The sequence below is a fragment of the Schistocerca americana genome, chromosome 4 (genome assembly GCF_021461395.2).
Source record: "Schistocerca americana isolate TAMUIC-IGC-003095 chromosome 4, iqSchAmer2.1, whole genome shotgun sequence".
NCBI classification, from domain to species: Eukaryota; Metazoa; Arthropoda; class Insecta; order Orthoptera; family Acrididae; genus Schistocerca; species Schistocerca americana.
Genome location: NC_060122.1, coordinates 619,975,032 through 619,989,498, shown reverse-complemented (window position 1 = coordinate 619,989,498; position 14,467 = coordinate 619,975,032).

Genomic DNA, 14,467 nt, shown 5'->3' with positions numbered 1-14,467 from the left:
GAAGGAAACTGACATGTAGTTTTGAACTCTGCGAATCACTGTGATGTACACGGCAGAGGGTACTTTCCAACGTAACGCCTATTACAGCTTCTCCCTGTTCCAACCACAGAAGATAGGTGCTAATAATGACTGCTTGTGTACCTCTGTGTGAGATGTTTTCTGCTTAATGTTTTCAGCGCGATCTCTACGTAACAGAGACGTAGCCGGCTGAAGAATCTTCGTAGTTTTCACTCTGAAAGTTTTATAAGCAGGTTCACGCTAGATACACGCCAGCTTTTTTCAACTGTTTGCCAGTTAATGTACAGGGTGTCCACATGAAACCCTTCTCCCCGCCCCTCGATTACCAAATCCAATTAAAGAAAATTACAGTAGTGGAAATCTGTATGAAGGCATGGTTCCTACGACAATAATAACACAATGTCTGTAGCATACTATATCGGTTTTGTTATGGAAGTAGTAGATACTTATAAGACAGACACGCATCAAAAAAAGTTTTGCATCAATCCGGTTCCCACAACTCCTGTAGATAGACGTTGACTATGGATATTGTATCACAGACACAGTCCCTTTGACTGTTCAGAGATGTCACTAAACCCGCCCAAGATGTAAACAACCATGCATGAGCAGCGCCTATTAGGCGGAGGGGTCCGACAGCTGATCAGTTCCAATCATTCCACCAGGAAGGAGGTACACGGTTCGTGTTGTCTGTAGTTCAACGGTCAATAGCGAGGTTCGATCGCGTCCGCATTGTTACTTTGCGCCAGGAAGGGCTCTCAACAAGGGAAGTGTCCCGGCGTCTCAAAAAATGTTCAAATGTGTATGAAATCTTATGGGACTTAACTGCTAAGGTCATTCCTAAGCTTACACACTACTTAACCTAAATTAACCTAAGGACAAACACACACACACCCATGCCCGAGGAGGACTCGAACCTCCGCCGGGACCAGCCGCATAGTCCATGACTGAAGCGCCATAGACCGCTCGGCTAATCTCGCGTGGCTCCCGGCGTCTCGGAGTGAACCAAATCAATGTTGTTCGGACATGGAGGAGATACAAAGACACAGGAACTATCGATGACATGCCTCGCCCAGGCCACCCAAGGGCTACTGCTGCAGTGGATGACCGCTATCTACGGATTATAGCTCGGAGAAACCCTGACAGCAACGCCATCACGTTGAATAATGCTTTTCGTGCAGCCACAGGACTTCGTGTTTCGACTCAAACTGTGCGCAATAGGCTGCTTGATGCGCAACATCACTCCCGACGTCCATAGCGAAGTCCATCTTTACAACCACGACACCATGCAGTGCGGTACAGATGGGCCCAACAAGATGCCGAATGGACCGCTCAGGATTGGCATCACGTTCTCTTCACCGTCGAATGTCGCATATGCCTTCAACCAGACAATCGTCGGGAACGTGTTTGGAGGCAACCCGGTCAGGCTAAACTCCTTAGACACAGTGTCCAGCGAGCGCAGTAAGGTGGAGGTTCCCTGCTGTTTTGGGGTGGCATTACGTGGGGCCGACATACGCGGCTAGCGGTCATGGAAGCATCCTCCGGCCGAAAGTGCAACCATATCGGCAGCGTATTGGCGAGGCATTTGTCTTCATGGACGACAATTCACATTTTATGAATTTTATGAACGACTTCCTCCAGGATAACGACATCGCTCGACTAGAGTGGTCAGCATGTTCTCCAGACATGAACCCTATCGAATATGATTGGGATAGATTGAAAAGGGCTGTTTATGGACGACGTGACCCACCAACCAATCTGAGGGAGCTACGTCGAATCGCCGTTGAGGACGAGCTACTGGGTATTAGAGGTACGGTGTGTACATCAATCTGGACCACCACCTCTGAAGGTCTCGCTGTATGGTGGTACAACATGCAATGTATGGTTTTGATGAGCAATAAAAGGGCGGAAATGATGTTTATGTTGATCTCTATTCCAATTTTCTGTACAGATTGCGGAACTCTTGGAACCGAGATGATGCAAAACGTTTTATGATGGGTGTATACAATCATGACGGAATTACGTAGTTTCTTGCATAGCAGGAGTAACAAAATAAGGCGTCTGCATTTCCTGGGAGGAAATTGTTATAAATACACTCACTGTCCTGTTATGTTATTGCATGTTAATTGTTTGACTAACCTCCGTTGTTTCTAATTAGGTGAACATTTCTCTTCAGCATTGATTTTGTCATGGTTTGTAGTTTTTGCAGTGAAATTGTAGCCCATTCTTCTGGTCTGCACTGCTCAGCTCACATACTGCCTCAAATTGCCTTCCATTGCGATAAACACGCCTTGCAAATATTCCCCTAAGGGTTCACATCTGGCCTACGTGTAGACCAGTGCAAGACTTCGATATCTTTACCTTCAGACCACTTTTTGGTTGTTGGAGAAACAGCACAGATGCATTCTCTTGGTCCTCATATATTCTAATCAATACTCTCTATCATCTCAGTGTACATGTTAGAGTTCATTGTAGTGTTCATCCGAACAATGCGCGATTTACCTTTAGTGCAGAAGATTCCTCAAACCGTAACACTTCCACGACCAAAATTTCTTCTCATTCTTAACTGCTGCTCTGTTCTCAGTTCATGCCAATCATATCGAAATCCGTCCACCTAAATTAAACTTCTTCTCATCACTGAAGATCATTTCATCCCAATCTGAAATCGATAACATACGTTTTTCAACAAACTCCATCCATCCTGTTTGTATTCGGATGTTACAGTAGGTTCCTGCATTCGTTTCTTGAATGCAAGATATTTATCATTTGAAGGGCTCGGGGAGATATAGTCATAAGCCACAACTTTCACGAAATTGAGTTATTCATGTTGCGGCATTTTTAACAATGTCTTCTTCACAATAAGTTGAAAAAGTTCTGTGTTACTGCAACAGATGGCAGGCTATGATGGAGTGCAGTTCTATGCTGTGCCATTTGGTGGTAGTTTCAGAAGATACATAGTCACAAGCCACGGCAAAATGGCGGGTGGGTCAGGAACGTCTGAAGCGTCTTCGGGTCTTCAACGCATATTTGACACAGACAGTAGTGGAAGTGAAGAGCTTTACCCTTTGCATCCTGACAGTGATGAATCTTGGCATCCATTGACCAGCAGTTCCAGCTCAGATGATGTTTCGATAAGGAAATAAAACGGTTTATTTCTGGTGATTAATTTCCTGTGGCTAGTGACTTTGTTTCTCTCAACATTGGCAACGCATTTCTCAGCCATCCTGTGTGTTAATGATGAAACTTGATGGGCACATTTATATTACTGCTTAATGGTGCAATAATGTAGTTTCAAAGGCAAAAGATGTGTAAAAAATATTTTCTTATTAATGTGATTTTAGCGAAATTTAATGTTTTGTGTGGCTTATGACTATATCTCACACAAATTCTTAGACTATTTTACTCTTCATATTATACTTTGAAATAAGTAGAATAAATGAAGAATCACCTGAAAAACCAAAGCCTTCACGGAAAAGAAAGCGAAATATTGATCAATGGAAGAAAAATAAAGCAAAAAGTCGACGAAATGCTGGTCAGCAGTATAAGTCTTTAAAAGCACACAAGACTGTTCAGGCTGCTACTATAGGAAGTCCCTGTACTTGTTCAATTAAATGCTTCACAAAACTGCTTGCAGAGGAAGAAAACATTTTTCATTCATTTTGGGACATAAGAAACTTTAATGCCCCGAATACTTACCTGATGAGCTGTATGAAAATGGAACCGAAAAAGCGGAGGTTTGTTCACTATTTAAATACAAATGGTTCAATATTTTGTACATTTATTTCATTTTGTTATATTTGTCATAATTTCTTTCAAAGCTATCCAAAAAAGACTTCCAAGAAAATATCATCCAGGGATGTTACATTTTCTTATAATGTGAGGGTATGCGGAATAGAAATCATGATCTGCAAGGAAGCTTTCCTAAGGGTTCATGGCTTACAGATACATTCACGAAGAGTGAGGAATTTGCAACATCAAATGAAGCAGGGATTTGCAGTGCCGAAAGAATATGGAAGAGGTTTGTATGTCACTCTGTGCTATAAGTTAGGGATGTACTAAAACTGAGTACTATACAGATATTTCTATTAGGAAGAGGATATAAGCTCATCTTTTTTTTTCTTTCAGGAAAACATGGAAACTACCCATATAAATTTCAAGACAAAGCTGTACAAAGTGTTAGAGAATTTCTCAACGCCATACCGAAATATATCAGGCATTACAGTAGGCAACAGAACCCCAATAAAGTGTATTTGGATTGTGATCTCACAACTGCTTCCTTATTTCGAGATAAATACTCAGAATACTGCAAGGAAAAGCAGGTTCCTGCAGTATTTGAAAGTAAATTCAGAGAAATTTTCGTATCTGAATTTAATGTAGGCTTCAAACTACCAAAAAGTGACACCTGTTCAAAATGTGATGGATTTCTAATTGCTATAAACAACCCAGAATTATGTGCAGAAGAAGTCACAGAAAACAAACAACACTATGAACTGCATCTCAAAAAGGCTGACAGAGGACAAAATATGATTGCGTCTTTAACTGTTCTGGCTAAATAAAATTCGAAAGAGCATCATACGATAGCAATGGACATGCAGCAAACATTCCCCACACCTAAACTAACAGCAGGTCCAGCATTTTACAAGAGGAAAATATGGACATACAACTATTGTATCCACGACTGTGGATCAAATAATGATTATATGTTTCTGTGGAGCGAGAAAGATGGAAGACGGGGTACAGATGAGGTTGGGAGCTGCTTATTGAAGTACTTGCAGATAACTAATCCTCAGACAAAACATTTCCACATAATCATAGACAACTGCAAGGGTCAGACAAAGAATTGGACTATTATTGCTTTGGAAAGGTCCCTTGTTGCTACCAAAAGATTTGATTCTGTCCAGCATTACTTCCCTGTGGTAGGTCACACCATGTTACCTTGCGATTGTGATTTTGGTTTCATTAAACGGTATGCAAGAAACAGACGCCCAATAGTGTACACTCCTGATGAATGGGCAGAAGTAATAAAATCTGCGAGTCCAAAACATTTCATTGTAACTAAAATGGAAAGAGAAGACTTCAGAAGTCTGGAAAGCCTGAAGACATTGACCTCAAAACGTACAGAGTCCACGTCTGGAGATCCCCACCATTTCAGTGAAGCTACTCAATTTAAGTTTGAGTCTGAAGATCCCTTCAAGCTAAGTGTAAAGCACTCTTATTCAGACATAGGAGCTTTCATTCAGTGGATATTCGTGTCAAAAAGAAAAGCTAGTTGAACCAGATCCATATCAGCTGCCAATAAAGTACAGAAAGCCACTACCAATTATCCCGAAAGAAATTGATGATGTACTGTCTCTTAAGCCATACATACCTGCAGCAAATCAAGCTTTCTTTTGGTCATGTACTGGAAATAACGTGTACAATAATGAGGTAGAGGAACTTCCTCGATGTAACTGTGTAAATGAAAAATTAATTTATACATCACAGATACCTGACATGTATATATTAATGTGTAAAAATTATATATTCTGCTTGCTGTGTAAGAGTAGTTAAAATAAATCCTTACAAATTCATACTTTATGTTTTAAACAATTTTTTGGGAGATATAGTCATAAGCCACCGTTGACTATATCTTAATTAGAATCATTCTAAAATTAATATTTTATAGCATGCAGAGAGTTGACTATTTAACAACATGCTTTGCAAGTATTAAGCAAGTGTTTGCAGTAGAAATAAGGTTTCTATTGTGTATTAAACATTTTCAGACCTCTATGGAACTTTAAACTCGCTGTATCTCAAAGCTAGTTCGATGTGGCTTATGACTATATCTCTCCGACCCCTTCATTTGATAAAATTTGTCGTACACGTCTGGCACATATCTTTTAGCCGCATTTGACTGCTATTCGGTTTTTTACTCAGATTTCACTTTTCCATGAAACGTTTCTCAAAAGAAAAGAATCACGAAAATTTTTAAATAATTTATACCACTGGGATTCATAGTCACATATACTCCCATTCCGTTTGGAGACGCTGTAACAGCCTGACATAAAAAAGTTAAGCATCCAGAAGACAGGGTCGGATCTCACTTGAACTTTGGTAACATTGTACACGCACACACCATCATCAGTGCGTATCTAAACGATTAGAGTTGCGATTCCGTGTGACAGGCACCAGAGTGTGTTATTGTTATTCGTGTTTAGTTTTGTTACCAGGCTGGTAGGATATACAAGGGGCAATAACGGCGTCAGATGTTGAATGATCACACGAAGATGACGCACAGTCAAGTGAGACAGCGTTATTAGCACCTGACAGAGTTTGGAAGAGGTCTCGTTTTGGGACTCCACTTAGCCGGCAGGTCGAATCGTGCAACAACCACGATTGTGGGGTATTCGGACGTGACAGTGGCCCAATGTGGGATTGCATGGGAACAGGGATTCTTGTCAGCAGGCTTCTGCTCGAACACGTCTGATCACCACGATGGAGGACTGTCATATGTGAACCTGGCATATCATAACATCTTCTCATCTGTTCCTGTCATCTGAGAACAAGTAACGGACTCCCTGTAACATTCTGTGTTGCCCCACGCTATTGGTCACAGATTAGCAGCAGCGAGCTGTGGAATTACCGTCCCATGCGGGGGCTGACCTTAAACAGCTGCCTTTGGTATGTTGCCATGACCAGGAAGCATGGATTCCCATGAACTGTATCACATTCTGTTCAGCGTCGAATCGCGGTTCTGCACTGCCCCAATGACTGTGGCGGTGACCTGAAGAGAGCTTCCATTTTTCTAATGGTTTGGAGAGGAAGTGGTGTTCCTCCTGACGTCTTGATGTGGGTAGCCTTGAGGTATGACTTGAGGTCTGTGTTGCTAGTGATTCAGGAAATTCTGACGACACAATGGTACAGGGAAATTCTGTGTCCTCATCCGTTGTCATTCATGTGACAGTATTGCGGAACCATTTTTCAACACGACACTGCTCATTCAAACATAGCACATACCTGTATGGAATGACTATATGGTGCCTCTAAGACTCCCCCCTCCCCTCCCCCCCCACACACGCCAGTTCGGTAACACCCTCAGTGCCATCGATCCAAGTTTGTTATGTGACAGTATTGTGGAACCATTTTTCAACACGACACTGCTCATTCAAACTTAGCACATACCTGTATGAACTGACTATATGGTCCCTCTAAGACTCCTTCCCCCCTCCCCCTCCCCCCCCCCCCACCACCACACACACCACTTCGCTAACACCCTCAGTGCCATCGATCCAAGTTTGTTGAGCGCTTTAAAATGTATCTGTACATAGAAAACTAGTAACAGGAATCCTAGGCGGCTGCAGATAGGCAACCACTTGACATTTCTCCATTCCGGCATGTCTGCTAGCAGGCGGCCAGGACTCACTCACGGATTTTCCATGTGCAGGCACGTTTTTAAAGTGCTCAATAACGGTTGGTGGGTGGCACTGGTAGTATTGCCGAACTGGTGGGTGTTAGAGAGAACCCTTGGAATTTTATTTACACATGTGTCAATGTCCGACTCCTGCGTGATCCCGCCGAAGAAAGGAGCAAAACAGAGAGCTGAAAAGGCATAAGCGTCCTTTGCTGCTTCGGAATGCGTTCAAATTTCTTCGAATGATTTTGAACGGTCCCTTGTGGTTCCACACTTTGCATCACAGCGAAAACTGAGGTCCCACTGCTCTCCAAATGGGTGCGATCAGGGAGACTGCTGGCCGACCATGTCTTTTGTGAAGGGTTCGAGCGTCCATGGGGTATCAGCAGCGTGAAATATTGTCAAGAACTTCGGCTTGTTCCTGTGAATTGTCATTTTCGACCACAGAATGTGTAGGAATAAACCCTTCCACGGAACTGGTGGTTTCACTGGCGCCCTTCATGCCACACGTTGATGTCTTTTCGTGTTGATTCTGAGCGGCAGTGTATCTGACAAATTTTTCTCTGCCGCAGTTTAAAAATTAGAGTGATTTCAACACTGGGCATCGAGGTTCTAACCTCTATCGCGGAGGCGTCAAAAGAAGGGGTAAAATGCGGGAAAGAGGGGGTGCGATGATCTTTCCTTCGTAACATACGTCCACGCTGGAGTTTGGCGGAATTGAGGTGAAATTTGGTGCCAATGTGACATCATTAAAACACCTTACACCCGACATGAGCTTCTGAGCTGTGGTCTTTCTTCCCATGGTCGACACCTTGCTGTTTGAAGCGTCGCCAAGTGCGAGGGTGACGTCGCGGGACGCATCGCTTTTGCACCATTACAGACTGTTGGCATCTTTGGCCACATTGCAAACTTACACGTTGTAACGTACCTACAACAAATAAAGCCTACATTCGTCTGTGAAAATGGACTCGATAAGCAATGAGTGATCGAATCTAACTTGCGCATAACACTGTGTGCGTGTATTATGAGGGTCAGTTTCACTGTCATTTTAGCCCTCAACAGATCGTTAAAACTTAAAACTAACATTTGGGTAAGCTATCTGACTGCGTATTTGAATAAGAATTTACAAGTGATACTGAAACTGACTTGTGCAAAGGAATTTACTGGATTAGATTACATGACATGTTGTGGTGTGTCAGTGTCTCTGTTTTTGCCCTCTCATCTCTTTAGATGACTGCCTTTTTCCATGTGGTTTACAGCAATTCGCAGCAGCATGCAGCAGCAGTGGCTAAAACTTATTGTTACTGAGAACGAATTTAATAAAAAGGAGTTTGCTTGGGTCCTGTTAGCTATTAAATAACTTGTAAGAAGGGATTTCATAAATTAAGTCGATTTAAAAACTTCAGAAATCATCATGACCAGTAATAGTTTGACAAGTATTAATAATGGCGAGATGCCTGACAATGACCTTATAAGTATGAATAATGGCTGAGGGCCAGATTAACAGATTATTTCAATTTCAAAGCTACATTAAAATTTAATAACCACAGCATATTTATGAATCAGATGTGGAGAATAATTATTATTATTTGGAGGGTAAGGAGGCTTCTTTAACTGACAAGCAAAACATGGGATTATTGCAAACTCGGACTAGCAATCACGAGCCTAACCCTGCAATTGCGCTTTATGGTATGCTTGCGAATTTTACCTTGAATTCCATCTTGAAGCGTAGTTAACCCATCTAAATCTCTCCTGGCTATATAAATGAAATCAGGCATTGAGTGTGGTAAGATCTGCCATCACCGACATGAGGGCAGCGTGACCGTGACACGTCTTCTGTCTCCGAGCTCTCGACCAACGCTACTAAAATTTTACTCTCGCGGACAGACCTCGTCTGACAACAATGCTTAGACTGGCACTCCCATGTTTCGCCCTCAGATTGTTACTATCGATATCTGAGTACTTATTTATTTCCATAGAGAATCGCAGAATCTTAAACAATGCAAGTTGGCTATATTGTTTTCGGTACTCAACGTAATACTTAACCAACGTAATGGAACTACTTACAACGTCGCAGTGGGAAATAATTACGGAGTTTAACGATCGTTTAATTTTGTTGAGGACTGTAACTCAAAACGTTTTGAACCAAAAAAAAAAAAATATTTCGTCTTCATGAACTTTTTCTGTAACGTATAAAATGTCTAGAAGATGCTCTTATCTCGCGTCGGGGCGTACGTAATATCTTCCTCAGAACCCCACACAAAGATATCCGGAGGAGTTATGCAGATTAAGCTCCTAAAAGAAACTATGGAGAGGAATATGGACCAAGAGCAATTGGAAGACCGCGAACATGATGGAGAGACCAGGTGAAGGATGATGTGAATCAAAGAGGACTTCATTGGGAGGAGGTAGTAAATGATAGACTGTGGCAGAAAAGAGAAGCTTGGAAGAGACGCCATGAACGACCTGCGTATGCAGAAGCGTTTCAGGTAGAAGAAGAAGAAGTTAGGGCTGGAGATTGCGGTGTACACTTAGTTGGTCCATCACCTTCTGTCCATCGCTGAGATGTAAACTATGTATACTGTTTAAACATGGTGAGTAGTGTGGCGTATTTGAACACATCGCAGGCTGTCACAGTATATCAGACAGGGACTCATAGCAAGAAACGAAGGCAGCCTCCAACAACTGAATGACTCACCCGTTCGTACAACATAAGGCGACATTCATAAAATATAAAGAATTATTTTAATATAATGGCGTAGGCTTCAGCAGCTAGAATTCAGCCCAGCAAAATTCCCCTGGGTGTGTAACCGCGTCAAGGTGTGATAAAACGGCTGGAGCTTCGGCTGCCTTGGCACGCAGCCTCCACTTCAGTTCCTGCGATAGTGAAGAAACGTCGTTGATTTTACCGCACCATGGCACGATCACACACCGAGGGGAATTTTATTGGAATGAATTTAATGTTTGAATCTGATTGATATCGCATTTCGTATACACACTCTAAGACCAAAAAAAAAAAAAAAAAAAAAAAAAACTATGACCGTGAAGGAGATATGCAAATTCATCACAAACTGATGTTCATGCAGGTATCGACGGAAAATGTAAAATTGTAAATTTTGGCGGTCTATGGATGAATGTGTGACGCTCCGGCTCAGTTTCAGTGCGCAGCTGGCAGGGATGGAAAACAGGGGACATGTTGATACCAGAGCATAAAGTCTCTGCGATATTCATGTCGTGTACTCATTTGGACAGTAACTAAACCTATGTGAGTGTTTCAGATAGGACATGTTGTTGGTTTAAAGAAGCCGGTTGGAGTAATGGGTTAACCGTTCGACATTTCAATAGGAGCGATGCCACTCTTCGAGGATGCTGGCAGGAATGGCTGGACCATGACCGAACACAGAGTCAAGAAGGAAGCGGTCGACCTAGGAGGACGACAGAACGCGAGGAACGAGCAGTTGCCGGAGAAGTATTCAGAGTCCCGTGGTCATCATTATCATAGATCCGATGCTTCACTGACCACAAGGCGGCTCAAGGAAAGGGGCGGAGCTCACGACGTCCCTTGCGGCGAGTACCATTGTCCTCTGTACATCAACAAGACCATTTGCAATGGTGCTGAACGCATTCCGTCTGGAATCTCACTGACTGGAGTAGAGTCGTCTTCAGTGATGAGTCCCGCTTCGAACTGAGCCCCGAAGAACAGCGAAGACGCGTCTGGAGACGCTCTGAACAGCAGTGGGGTACCAAACTGACTGTCGCACTCCATATGGCCCGACAACGAGGAGTCATGGTCTGGGGAGGACATTTGATTTCATAGTAGGACTCCTTTGGTTGTCATCCGCGGCACCGATAAAACACAGCGGTACGTCGACGGTATTCTACGGGCCGTTTTGTTGCCATTCATGACAAGCCACCATGGGCTTACATTTCAAAGCACGATAACGCCCGCCTGCACAGGGCAAGAGTTATTACGGCTAGTCTTCGTGTTTGCCAAAACCTACCGTAGCCAGCCATGTCGCCGGATCTTTCACCGAGTGAGAACGTTTGGAGCGTTATGTGTAGGGCCCTCCAACCAGACGGGATTTTGACAATCTAACGCACCAACTGTACAGAATTTGGCACGTTATCCCTTAGGAGGACATCCAACAACTCTATGAATCCGTATAAAGCCAAATAACTGCTTGCGTAGGGGACAGATGTGGACCAACGCATTACTGACTTGCTCAATTTGTGAAATTCTTTCTCTTGAATAAAACATCTAATTGCAATCATTTGTCCGTCTGGACATTTACATCACATTTAATAGTTTGCGTCCCATTCGGATAATTCCTCCGTGGTGTGTCGCTGTTTTTGTGTTAGAGTGCATGTAGGCTTCTGTATTTCTGTACTTACCTGTTATGTGTCGTCTTAATACACACAGACGGAAACTGAAAGTGTTTCGCCATGAAAACCTCGACCGAACGGTACTATAATTAATACTGCAATATTTCCAAGCCTTTGGGCTAAAATGATTGAAATATCGCCCTTAAGTGAAATTATTTTCAGTACAGAAAAAATATATTTCTACAGGTGATGAATGGTGTGAATAAATGATTGCTAACGTTATTGGAACTTCCGAGGTACAGCTCGCAACATAGGCTCAGAGGACGTGGGCATGCAGTTTACCGCCATCTTTTAGGCTTTTAGAAACGTCGAATCGTAGACGTGAGAAATATGGGAGCACCATACCGACAGATCACAGACAGCTGGTTGTAGTGCCATGGCTGTAGAATGGGTCGTGACGAGGTGGGCTCAGGGCGACAGTGTGGCAAGAAAACACACAAGTCCTTCCAGAAAGACTACTCGAAGAAATAATAGTAGGACTGTTCGGCTGTCTCCGACGAATAGACGGATGCCGGCAGCTGAAATTGGGGCAGAGGTTACAGGTGCCATCACGGACCGTCAGCAATAAATTCCTGGAAGCTGGACAGAGATTTCGAGTTGACATGCGTAGTTCACCGCGGACACAGTACACAGTACCAAAGACAAGAGTGACTTGCATGGTGAAGAACCAGAGACCACTGGAACATTGAGTGGCTTTCTGTGTTACTCAGCTGTGAGTCTCGCACGTGTCTGTGGCGGCTAGATCGATACCAGCTTATCTTTACCCGAGATGGCGAAAGATGACAGGAAGCAGCAATTCTCGACATGCATACTTCTCCAACTCCTGGAAACATGGTACAGGAAACTCTTCGAAAATACAACAGGTATAATTTGGTAATTCTTGAAGGGAGGCTGAATGCTCTCTAGTATGTGGCAAGAACGGTAAATCCTGTCGTCATACCCTTCATGAGTAGGGCACCAAATAGCATATTCCAGCAGGATAATGAAATACCCACATTTCAGATCACACCAAAAATGTCTTGAGGAATATACAGGTCCTACAATGGCGTTCTCAGTCCCTCGATTTGTTATCCCAAGATTGTTACAGGGATGTGATGGGAAGACGTATACTTTCATGCCAGTTTCTAACCAGCAGTCTCATGAACTGACGCATGTGTTGCAGGCGCTACAAGAAATTCCTCGAGCTGATACTCGAAGGCTGTTTGCTTCCATGCCACACACATACACTGTCAAGTCACGGTCAAAAGCATTAATAACCGCCTTATGCAGCGCGGAATGCTGCGAGACGTGCAGGAAGATTGTCAGTGAGGTTGTGGAGAATACCGACAGGGATGTGGAGCCATGCCGACTGCAGTGCCGTCGCCAGCTACGCTAGGTTTCTCGGCTGTAGAACCATGGCAAGAACAGCCCAATCGAGATGGTCCCACAGATTCTCAATTGGGCTTACATACAGGGAGTTTGATGGATAGGAGAGTACGGTAAACTCACCCTGGTGCTCTTCGAACCGCGCATGTGCACTGCAAGCTGTGTGACATGTTGCGTTGTCTTGCTGGTAGATGCCATCGTGCAGAGGCAAAACGCACAGCATGTAGGGGAGGATAGATTCCCAAGAATAGATGTATACTGGTGTTGATCCAATGTGTCTTCCAGACTGACAAGATCACCGAAGGAAAGCACGAAAACATTCCCCAGACTATAACGCTCCCTCTTCCGGCCTGGACTCTTCCGACGATTTTTGCAGGCCGTTTGCTTTGAGACGTTTCACGTCATATACGCCAACGATCATCCGCTGTCTGGAAAGGCTAACTGTCGCCACTCAGTGTCGCGGTATTGCTCTGCAAATTCTAGCCTTTGTCGGCGATGAACGGTGCTGAGCATGGGCACATGAATCATGCGCCGGCTGCAGAGGTCCGTTTGCAGCAACGTTTTCTGAACGGTTGTTGAGCAAACGGTGTTGGTAGCCTCTTGGTTCATCTGGGCGGTCAGTTGCTCAACAGTTGCACGTCATTTGCCCTACACATCTCCAGAGCCGTCGTCCACCTCTGCCATCAACGGCCCGTGGTGCACCACAGTTGCCTCGGCGCCGGTTTCGGATGGTGCCATTTTGCCATGCACGGTGTACTTAAACCACGGCGGCACGCCAACAGATTAGCCGTTTCGGAAATGTTTCCACCCTTGGGCCGAGAGCCAATGATCATGGGCATTTGGAAGTCAGATAAATCGCTCCGTTTCCGCATTACGACAAGGACTGAGCTGAATGAGATTTTCACTCTGCAGCAGAGTGTGCGCTGTTATGAAACTTCCTGGCGAATCAAAACTGTGTGCCGGACCGAGACTCGAACTCGGGACCTTTGTCTCTCGCGGGCAAGTGCTCTACCAACTGAGCTACCCAAGCATGACTCACGCCCCGTCCTCAGAGCTTTACTTCCGCCAGTACCTCGTCTCCTACTTTCCAAACTTCACAGAAGCTCTCCTGCGAACCTTGCAGAACTAGCACTACTGGAAGAAAGGGTATTGCGGAGACATGACTTAGCCACAGCCTGGGGGATGTTTCCAGAATGAGATTTTCACTCTGCAGCGGAGTGTGTGCTGATATGAAACTTCCTGGCGGTACAGGCCGACCTCGTCAGTTGACTGACAGAGACCGCAGACAGTTGAAGACGGTCGTAATATATAATA